This window comes from Grus americana, unplaced genomic scaffold, assembly GCF_028858705.1.
Source record: "Grus americana isolate bGruAme1 unplaced genomic scaffold, bGruAme1.mat scaffold_848, whole genome shotgun sequence".
Taxonomy (NCBI): domain Eukaryota; kingdom Metazoa; phylum Chordata; class Aves; order Gruiformes; family Gruidae; genus Grus; species Grus americana.
The window spans coordinates 287,308-297,853 of NW_026562047.1; the positions used below are offsets into that span (position 1 = coordinate 287,308).

Sequence of the window (10,546 nt, forward strand, 5' to 3'; positions counted from 1 at the left end):
GACCCCCCAGCCCCTGGGAAGGGAAGATCCTTAGTCCCCACACATTGCTCAAGGCCTCTTCTGGGGCAGTCTGATGTGAGGATGGGCAATGTCAAGGGCAGGACCAGGGTCCAACACCTCCCAGTCTCCTGGGTGGGGAAGGGGAGGCCATGAGACTCTAGTGCTGTAAGGATAAGGTGCTCCCTCATAGGCACCAGTGGCAGAGACAACAGCCATTGCCAAGGGGAGAAAGAGCTCATCTCTGTTGGGGGCTTTTCAGACTTTCTTCATCCCTCTGTCCTCTTCACTGCAGGCCATTGTCCTATGGTGTCCCAACCTGTACCTCCTCCTCCTCCTCGAATCATCATAGAATGGTTTGGGTTGGGAGGGAGCTCAAAGATCATCTAGTTACAACCCGCCCTGCTGCGGGCAGGGACACCCTCCACTAGACCACGTTGCCCAAAGCCTCATCCAACCTGGTCTTAAACACTTCCAGGGATGGGGCATCCATTCAGGAGGATCTGCTCCATGATCTTGCCAGGCACGGAGGTGCCTGGTGCCTCTTTCTCTGCAGGCTGTAGACATCCACCCTGCTACCACACCTTGCTCTCACCTCAGCATCTCCCTTCCTTTACTGATATCTCTCCACCCTCCCTGGCTGTTCCTTGAAACACAAAGCCTTGGGCTGATCCAGTTTCCCTCTGGGTGACTTCATACACCACGGCCCTACCCTTTGAGTGACGTTTCTTCATGTCCAGACTAGGACTCCTCAGCTGCACTTTGTGGCATTACTTCTTTCTCATGCTCTATCTCACTACAAAGGGAAGCTCTATCATCTCTGAAGCAACTCTTCAAGCACTCTCAGGCCACTCCTGTACTGCCTGGAGCCTCCACACTGCTGGGCCAAAGAACGCCCAGTCCCTTGACCACCCCACACAGGTCATGTGCACTAGGTCCCAAGCCTCACCTTGGCAGACCTCCACTTGACACTCTCCACTTCCTCCCTACTTCTCCAAAACGGGGAGCCACACCCTGGGACACACCCATGTGTGTAGGCCACACCAATGTGAGTTGAGGGGGATGATAAGGCAGGTTGTTTGAGGGGCCCATGTTCCTCCTAATGCAGCCCCGTGACGCAGCAATGCCCCTAATGCAACACTGTAGTTGGTGAATGTCTGCTGTGGACCTCCTGATGAGGCAGAGGAAGTAGATGAGGCCTTCTTCAGACACCTGGAAGAAGCCCCATGTTTGCAGGCCCTGATCCTCATGGCAGACCTGCACTATCCCAGTATTGACTGAAGGGGCAACACAGCAAGGTGAAAGCCATCCAGGAGGTTTCTGGAGTTCACTGACAACACCTTCCTGAGAACGGTGACTGAGGAGCCAGTGAGGGGGGCGGTCCTTCAGGACGTCATACGTCAAAACAAGGAAGAGCTGGTCAGGGATGGAATATCGGGCGTGAGAAAGTAGAGTTGAGGTTCCTGAGAGAAGGGAACAAGGCAAAGAGCAGGACTTGAGGAGAGACAGCTTTGGCATGCGGACGAACCTGCTTGGAAGAATCCCATGGTTTAGGGTCCTGCAGAGAAGAGGGAAGAGCTGTTTGCTAGACAAGGATCTCCTCTTCAAGCTTCATAACAATACACCCAGACATGCAGGAAGTCAAGCAACATTGCAGGAGGCTGGACTGGGTGAGAAAGGAGCCCCTGACAAAAATCAAGCATGAAGAGGAAGCCCAGAGAAGGTGGAAGCTGGCTGCCTTCCAGCCTCAATGGTTCTGTGATTTGGCGATGGAGAGAGCCGTTGTGGTGGGTTGACCCCAGCTGGATGCCGAGTTCCCACCAAAGCCTCTCTATCACTCCCCCTCCTCAACTGCACAGGGGAGAGAAAAGATAACAAAAGGCTTGTGGGTTGAGATAAGGACAGGGAGAGATCGTTCACCATTTACCATCATGGGCAAAACAGACGCAACTTAGAAAAAAATAATCCAATTTATTACCAAGTGAAACAGAGTAATAAGAAATAAAACCAAATCTCAAAACACCTTTCCCCCACACCTCCCTTCTTGCCGGGCTCAACTTCACTCCCGATTTCTCTACCTCCTCCCCCTCAGCGGAACAGGGGGACGGAGAATGGGGGTTGTGGTCAGTTCATCACACATTGTCTCTGCCCCTCCTTTCTCCTCACGGAGGACTCCTCATGCTTCCCCCGCTCCAGCGTGGGGTCCCTCTCCTAGGAGACAGTCCTCCGTGAACTTCTCCAGCTTGAGTCCTTCCCACAGGCTACATTTCTTCATGACCTGCTCCAGCGTGGGTCCCTTCCACGAGGTACAATCCTTCAGGAACAGACTGCTCCAGCATGGGTCCCCCAGCGGAGTCACAAGTCCTGACAGAATAACCGCTCCAGCGTTGGCTCCTCTCTTCATGGGTCCACAGGTCCTGCCAGGAGCCTGCTCCAGCGCTGGCTTCCCACAGGGTCACAGCCTCCTTCAGGTGTCTCCACCTGCCCCAGTGTGGGTTGTCCGTGGGCTGCAGGTGGATATCTGCTCCACCATCAACCTCCATGGGCTGCAAAGGAATCTGCTCTGGCGCCTGGAGCACCTCCTCCCCCTCCTTCTGCACTGACCTTGGTGTCTGCAGAGTTGTTCCTCTCAAATAGTCTCAGTCGCTCTCTTTTTCTTCCTTCTTAAATATGTTATCACAGAGGCACTGCCACAGTTGCTGATAGGATTGGCCTTGGCCAGCATTGGGTCCGTCTTGGAGCCGGCTGGCATCAGCTCTATTGGACACAGGGGAAGCTTCTAGCAGCTTCTTGCAGATCCACCCCCTGTAGCCCTCCCGCTACCAAATACATGACTCTGTGTGTGTGTGTGTGTGTTTGTCTGTGTGTGTGTGTTTCTCCATGGGGTAACTGGAGGGATGAGGGAATCCCAGGGCCAGCTCCTGGATAGATGGAGAGTTTAAGATCAGCTCCTGGAGACATCACTACTGTACGTATGGGCTTTCCCATAGCCCCTGCAGAAACTGTGATACATGTTCATACCCGCATCTTCCAAAAGCCTTCAAAATCGTGTGAATCCTGGTGAATTTTGAATGTGTGCTTGCTTTCATCCTAGGACTGCTGACTCCCCAAAAGCCTCACAATCATTGCACCAGAAATTGCATTAAGTTTTCTGATAGGTGTCCAGAGGGAAAGGCAGCTCAAGGAGAGTGGCATGACTACTGCATGCAGGGAAGGGAATACAATGATTTGGCTAGCAGGCAAGGATTTGGGTCCTCTGTGCTGTAGGCACTACGAGGGACACCATACAAGGCAGTGGTGCGTGCTCAGCGTGAACAAGGTCAACTGCATCTGAGGCCGTGGTAGAAGTAGCTCTGCCACCCCAGACATCTTGAGTTTTCATCCCCCTGCAGTGAGCCGTGGTGTGGTGACATCTGGACCGGTGTGTCCCTCTGTGGGGATTGCTGCTGTCGAGAGGTGGGGAGGAACTGGAGAGTGCCCCGAGGAGGTCTGCACATGTCCTGTACTTTAGGCCTCAACCCCATCTTTGCCGACCTCTTCCATACCCACTCAACCCTGGGAACATGCCGCTCCTGGAGAACCACTGTGCCCTCCAGGCAGCTCCAGATTCCTCTCCTAGACGATGGGTGTCCTTAATGTCACCTGTGTGAGAGCCCTGGGCACACCCCTCAGTTACACTCACCATCTTACCTGTCATCAGACACCGACTGGTGACGCATAAATCCCGTCCGACGTCTCGTCTCTAAAAGGTCACAAACAGACGCTGAGCTTTTTGCTCCCAAACACATGGAGGAAGAGGAATTTCAGTGGGGCAGTTCCTCATGCCTCTTTGGAGAAAGAGCCCAGACAGAAAGCACTGCACCGGGGAGATCCCACTGTATTATCAAGATGCTACGAGTCACGCTAACTCTGAGCAGTGTTGAACATACTTTTATAAAGGCAGCCAGGCTCACTTATACATGCAAAGTTGGTACATGACTCAGATACAGTGACGTAAATGCAAATATTTGTGAAGAAAGAAACATAAAAACCGTGAATGAAAAATATCAACAGCAATAATGATAATTATAGTTTAAACCAAAGGAAACTAAACCAAAACCCCAACCTCACAACAAACAAACAAACAAAAGCTGGAATCAGATACACTGGGAATCATTTGTGGACAGAGGTGGTAATTCTGTCAGTGTAGCAAAATGTCCTTGGAATCATTTTCTCAAGGGCATCCTTGAGCTCCCGGTTCCTCATGCTGTAAATAGTGTGTCACTACTGGAGGTACCACAGAGTACAGAACAGCTACCACCAGATCCAGAGATGGGGAGGAGATTGGGGGGACTTCAGGTGGGCAAACACGGTACTGCTGCTAAACAGGGAGACCACGGCCAGGTGAGGGAGGCTCGTGGAAAAGGCTTTGTGCCGTCCCTGCTCAGAGGGGATCCTCAGCACGGCCCTGAAGATCTGCACACAGGACACCACAATGAAAACAAAACACCAAATGCTAAACAGGCACTAAGCACAATAAACCCAGCCTCACTGAGGTGGACATCTGAGCAGGGGAGCCTGAGGATCTGGGTGATTTCATGTCGGAACAGGTCCAGGGCATTGCCCTGGCAGAGGAATAGGGAACAATTATTGATACTTGGCAGGAGAGAAATCCCCATATTGCTATGCTGCTGGAGGCATTGACCCACAAATCTCGAATGCTGACATGTGGGAGTTTCAGGCCAGAGGGACCTTCACACCCTCGTGCCTTTGGCCAACAGAAAGGCAAGGTCTGCATCTGGAGCAGAATAAACCGCATGCATGAGGACCATGACGTGCCTGGCTGAAGAGTGTCCTGAGGAGAAGGGCATGGAGTTATGATGGATGCCATATGAGCCAGTGGGTTTCCCATTTTGAAAGGTGGATGGAGAAACTGGAGAATGTCCAGAGGCAGTTTGTCGTGATGAGAGTTGGGGCCTAAAGCACGAGCCGTGTGGAAAGGCAGAAGGAACTGGGTCTCTTTAGTCTGCTGAAGGTGAGGAGCAGGGCACTCAAAGGCAGCTGAATCCTGGCAGAGGCAACAGCCACAAGTTTCCTCCTGGGACCTTCACACTGGGCCTTCAGAAAAAGTGAACAGAGGGTGCTGCTGACGGCAGCAGGACACCCAGAACTCTCTGTGATCTCCATCTTTGGAGGTCTTCAGTTTCCAGCCAAGCTGACTGTGGGACTGGCGATACCCCACCCTTTGCTGGGAGGCTGGACCAGAGATCCCAGCGCTCCCTTTCCCAACAACCCTTCCATAAGCCTGTGCCTTGCAGTGTGCCCCAGGAGAAAGGATTCAGCTGGAGGTGGGGGTGTCTGCAGCAGGGGGTCATAGGACGATTCAGGGTGGAATGCTCCTGTACTCAGGAGGTCTCTAGTTCTACCTTTGGTTCCAAGCAGGGCCAGCTCGGAGGTCGGAGCAGGTTGCTCCATAGACATCAGCATCCCAGTACAGAGGCTGCACGTGTGCCAGGCATTGAATCCACCGTTATGGAAATGGACACAAAGCCTTTGAGCGGCTCCTTGAACCCAGGAATCGGTATGCCATGCCTCCCGAGCTTCCCAGGAACACCTAAGCTTTCTGTGCAGAGGAATGCGAGTCCACTTTCCCTGTCCTGGCCCGTCTCCTGGCAAATGTGGTGCTGTAGGTCTGAAGAGAACCAGAAGAATCTCTTTGAGGAGGTTAGTTTCATTTTACATGCTGAATTGCAGGGCAGATGAAGGGAGCTCAGAGCTTCCAGGCTCCCTGCCGCACAGTTAGGACATCAGAGACTGGAAATGCAGGTAGCGGTGTTGTGTTAGTGTACACCACATGGAAATGTTGTCTTCCTTTGTGCTTTTGCATAAGCTGGGGTCTGTCCCTTGGCCGCCTGTGGCTAAAAAAGCAACAGCTCCCCTCTTCCACCTCCCTCTCCTCCACACAACAGGGAGGAGAGAGATGAAGCAGGGATAATTTAAGGGCAATACTGTCTAAGAAGTGTAATATTGAAATGGTAACAGTGAGAGAAGCAGCACTGCGTTTTAAGAACTTCATGCCAGAGGCTAACTGCTGAGAACTTATGGCTCTTTTGTAAAGTAGAAATGAATGTTGGGAATGAAATTGAAGTGCTTTGATTAATCCTAATGAAGAAAAAGAAGGAATTCCATTAGAGCACTGTGCTGTTCGTGTTATTAGTGACAGGACCACTAATTCCTTAAACAACCTTGAGAGCGTTTTTATTTTCCTCCTTTCCAAAGCTTAGTCTACTCAGATTGCCAGAGGACTACCTCCAATCTCTGCAACCCAAAGCTCTCCAGCCTTCTCTCATCAAAGGTCTTTTACCCCGGGACATATCTCACCATCACTTCAATACGCTGCCCGGGGTCTATTTTTCAGGTGGGTGAGGTCAGGCTATTCCTTTGCAAAGCCTTCCCTACAAAAGTCTTGTCTAGGTACTGATCCCACTGTACCACCTCATGCTGGGCACCACTCCAGCCTCCTTCTGCAGAGCTCCAGTGGATGGGCAATTTTCCTGTTTCTGTCCTACCCATTCACCTTCCCAATCTTTTTGTATTGTTTGCTTATCGAATATTGTCTCAGGAAACACATTTGTCCTCCACAGCATCAGCCATTTGCAATTGCAGGCTGAGATATTTCCCCTCGTGGAGCAGACATTGTGCAAAGCTGCTCCATTTGGGGAAACCCACTTCATGCTGCATAGGCATTTGGGCTACAACCCCCCACTGGCTCATTTTTTAAAGAGACAGTTTCAGACTGGCAAAGCAGATTCAGTACATAAATGCGTGTGCTGGTTTTGGCTGGGACGGAGTTAATTTTCTCCATAGTAGCTTGCATGGGGCTGTGTTTTGGATGTGTGCTGAAAACAGTGTTGATAACACAGGGATGGTTTAGTTACTGCTGAGAAGTGCTTGCACGATGTCAAGGCCTTTTCTGCTCCTCACACCATCCCACCAGCGAGAAGTTTGGAGGGGACACGGCTGGGACAGCTGACCTCACCTGACCAAGGGATATTCCATACCATATGACATCGTGTTGAGCCATAAAAGCTGGTGGAAAAAGAAGGAAGGAGAGGGCATTGGGAGTGACGGTGTGTGTCTTCCCAAGTAACCATTGCGCGTGATGGAGCCCTGCTTTCCTGGAGATGGCTGAACACCTGCCTGCTGATGGGAAGTGATGGAGGAATTCCTTGTTTTGCTTTGCTTGTGTGCACGGCTTTTGCTTTACCTAATAAACTGCCTTTATCTCAGCCCCCCAGTTTTTTTTTTTTTTTGATGTTTTTAGGCTGATTCCATGCAGTGACACTCTAGACAGTCCATGGGGTCTAGCAAGTGATTTCTCAAACCTGAGGGTAGTCATCTCTTCATCGGTTGTGTCACCTTTGGGCCTCATTGACTGCTGACCACGATTCGACTATTTCCCTTTAACTTTACATTGGTCAGACAGAGCTTGAAGGAGCTGTTTGCATTAATCATGGTGGGGCATGACATACCAGGAATGCCTCAGGCCACCTTCCCCCTTCTTGAGGAGGATGGAAGCCAAGCTGGACATGTGGGGTTTTTTGGGGCAAATGTGGGATGCCTTTTTTCAGACAACCACGTACCCCAGTGGGGCATTTGGGACTATTTGGGGCTATTTTACATACTCTGTAGTATCACTTTGTCCATAGGAGTCTCTTCAAGGCAATTCTCACTTCCTTGTTCCTCAGGCTTAAACATGGGGGTCACAATTGTGTAGAACAGGGCAAGGTACTTGTCAGGGTCTACAGAATCCCTTGACCATCGCTTTAAGTAGATGATTGTGGCTGAGCCATAGAAGAGCGTCACCACCCCGAGGTGTGAAGAGCAGGTGGAAAAGGCTTTGTGTCTGCCCAGAACTGAAGGTATTCTCAGAATTGCCCTGATAATTTTAATGTAAGAAATAACTATGAAGGAGAAGGGAAGGATCACAAAGACCAGGATGATGGTGTACAGCATCACTTGGTTCCAGAAAGTGTCTGCACAGGCCAGTTCCAGCAGAGGGGGGACATCCCAGAAAAAGTGGCGAAGGTCCAGGGATGCACAGAAGGGCAAAGTGAACACCTGGTAGGTCTGTCCTACTTGCACTGGTACGACGACCACCCATGACCCCACCAGCAGTCTGATGCAGACAGACACCCCTGCTCATGATGAGGGTGTAGTGCAGGGGGGTCACAGATGGCTATGTAGCGGTCGTAGGCCATGGCAGCCAGGAGAAGGCATTCGATGCTGCCCAGCAAAACCAGGAAATAGAGCTGGGCAGCACAGCCAAGCAAGGAGATCCTGCCGTCTTCCATCAGGAAACCCACCAGCATTTTTGGCAGAGTGACTGATGTGTAGCAGATCTCCAGGAAGGACAGGTTCCTCAGGAAGAAATACATGGGGCTGTGGAGGCTTGAGTCCAGCACTGTGATGAGTGCAATCAGGCTGTTCCCTGTGAGAGCCACGAGGTAGATGAGCAGGAATATGGTGAAGCACAGGCCCTGCAGGCTGGAGTGCTCAGAAGGTCCCAGGAGAATGAATCCAGATCCAACGGTGTGGTTCTCCAAGCCTTTTCTTTGGGGCATTTTCCCTATGCAGAGCAAGCCAAACCACAGCCTCTTAGAGGATGCTGATGGCTTGTCCACCATCACGTACACTCCAAGCCTGGAGAAAGATTACAAACATCAGCAGACACGTGATTGCAGGGTTAGGCAAGCTTGACCAAGATATGCATGAACGTTTGGCAATCTAACATGGGTTGCTTGCTGCAGGGAGGTTTGTAAAGGGAGGAGAGAACAGAATCCTTGAGCCTGAATGTCTGGGTTTTGTCACATGGATAACAGAAATTTGACTTTCTTTTTTTAGAGGTGATTTTATTACCTAGAATATCTGGTGAGAGATGAGAGAAAAGGAAGAGAATGGATCAATACTAGCCCCTTTAAGAACAGTCTTGCTTACGTTCCTTGTCCAGATCTTGTAGGAGCTGCACTGAATGTAAGAACATTAAGAAGACATTGGGTGAAAAGGAGGAGAGGGACGAAAAAGGGGAAGAGAAAGCAAGGCTGGGCTGGGCACGGAGAGGCAATCAAAACAAAGCAAGGCAAGGCATGGCTTGATTCTTAGACCTTAGTGAGAGACATTAATCCCAGCTTTCCTCATGTGTAAGAGCTCATCTCTTGATACTGTGTCCACACACAAAGATCTGGGAGAATATATTTAGATCCGAATCATTCATTTTTACATGGCAAAGGGTGAATCCCATCAAAATTAAAACAGGCTTCTGTCCGTCAAGGAATCGAGTAATACTGATGCATCCATGGGACTTCTTAACAAGACAGATGAGCAGCAGTCTCTGCATCAACCACAAGATTTCAGGGTGCTAAAAGACACGTTTATGCAAGCAATCAAACGGCTTCATGCAGTTTTCAGTCATACAGAGAAGAAGGTGATTAAAATTGGGTCATGTCCTGACGATACCCACTTTTTCTGAACAGGTCAGACTTTTGTAACTTCTCCATGAGTCCTGAATTATTCAGCTTTCCTAAGTTTCCTGCTCTGTCACTTGGATTTCTGACAGCTTACAAATCCAGCCGAGGGCCCATTTGCTCTGATCCCAGCCCTGCAATGCTTCCCTCTCCCCTGCAAGCCCTCGCAGAAGCAGAGCAATGCTCTTGCTGCCTGGGGAACTGAGCCTTCCCTTTGCATTTCCCACCTTCCCAGAGCATCAAGACTTCTTGCGGGGCGCACTTGCAGGATGTGAGCTCCAAGCAAGCAGCACTGCAGTAGCAGGTGTCTTCCTATGAAGAAGAGACTCAGCTGAAAGATGTTTAAGAAGCTCAGTTTGACATGGGGAAGGAATATGCTCTTCCAGGCAGAGGACTGAGGATGCTGGCGGTGTCTCCCCAGCCATCGCTAACTCCCTTTGCAAAGTCTTCTTAAACTCTGATGCATTACTGAGGAGAACAGCAGGTCATAAAACATGTAATTAAAGCATTCAGATTAGCCAAATGAAAAACACAGAAGGGTTTTCTCACGAGAAAAATCTGGATTCACAAAAACATGTGGTCCTAGTAGTTTGATTCTTTTTCCAAGGCATTCCTGCCTTTTTCCTGTGAGTTTTATGTATCTCACAGAGGTTTGTTCCTTTGTTACCTTTGTTTCCAAGACAACATTGGGGTTGGTGTGAGGGAAAAGTCACCATGATTGTTTTCTAATCTACCTACTGATTCATGTAAGTGTACCGAAAAAAAGAAATACCTTTGTTTTCTGAAAAAACTGTGAGATACCCACATGTATGTTAAATTAAGGCTTTAACTCAAAGCACCCATTTGTATGCAGGTTATCCACATGCCAGCATTTCCTGGTCATTTCAAAATGCCCTCAGACATACAGCCTATTCTTTGTAACTCTCCGATGTCTCAGCGCTTTGCAAGATCACAGGTAGAGCAGAGTTCCGGCCAGCTTTGCTGACGGGAAACTGCCAGAGAACTTCTCATACGGTGACTGTCTCACAGGCGGCATTTCTCAGAGC

General features: G+C 50.0%; 1 pseudogene; it reads right to left on the reverse strand.

The window, feature by feature from the left end:
• Positions 1-4,149: 4,149 nt before the first annotated feature.
• LOC129201214 (olfactory receptor 10AG1-like) lies at positions 4,150-8,663 on the reverse strand (annotated as a pseudogene).
• Positions 8,664-10,546: the final 1,883 nt, after the last annotated feature.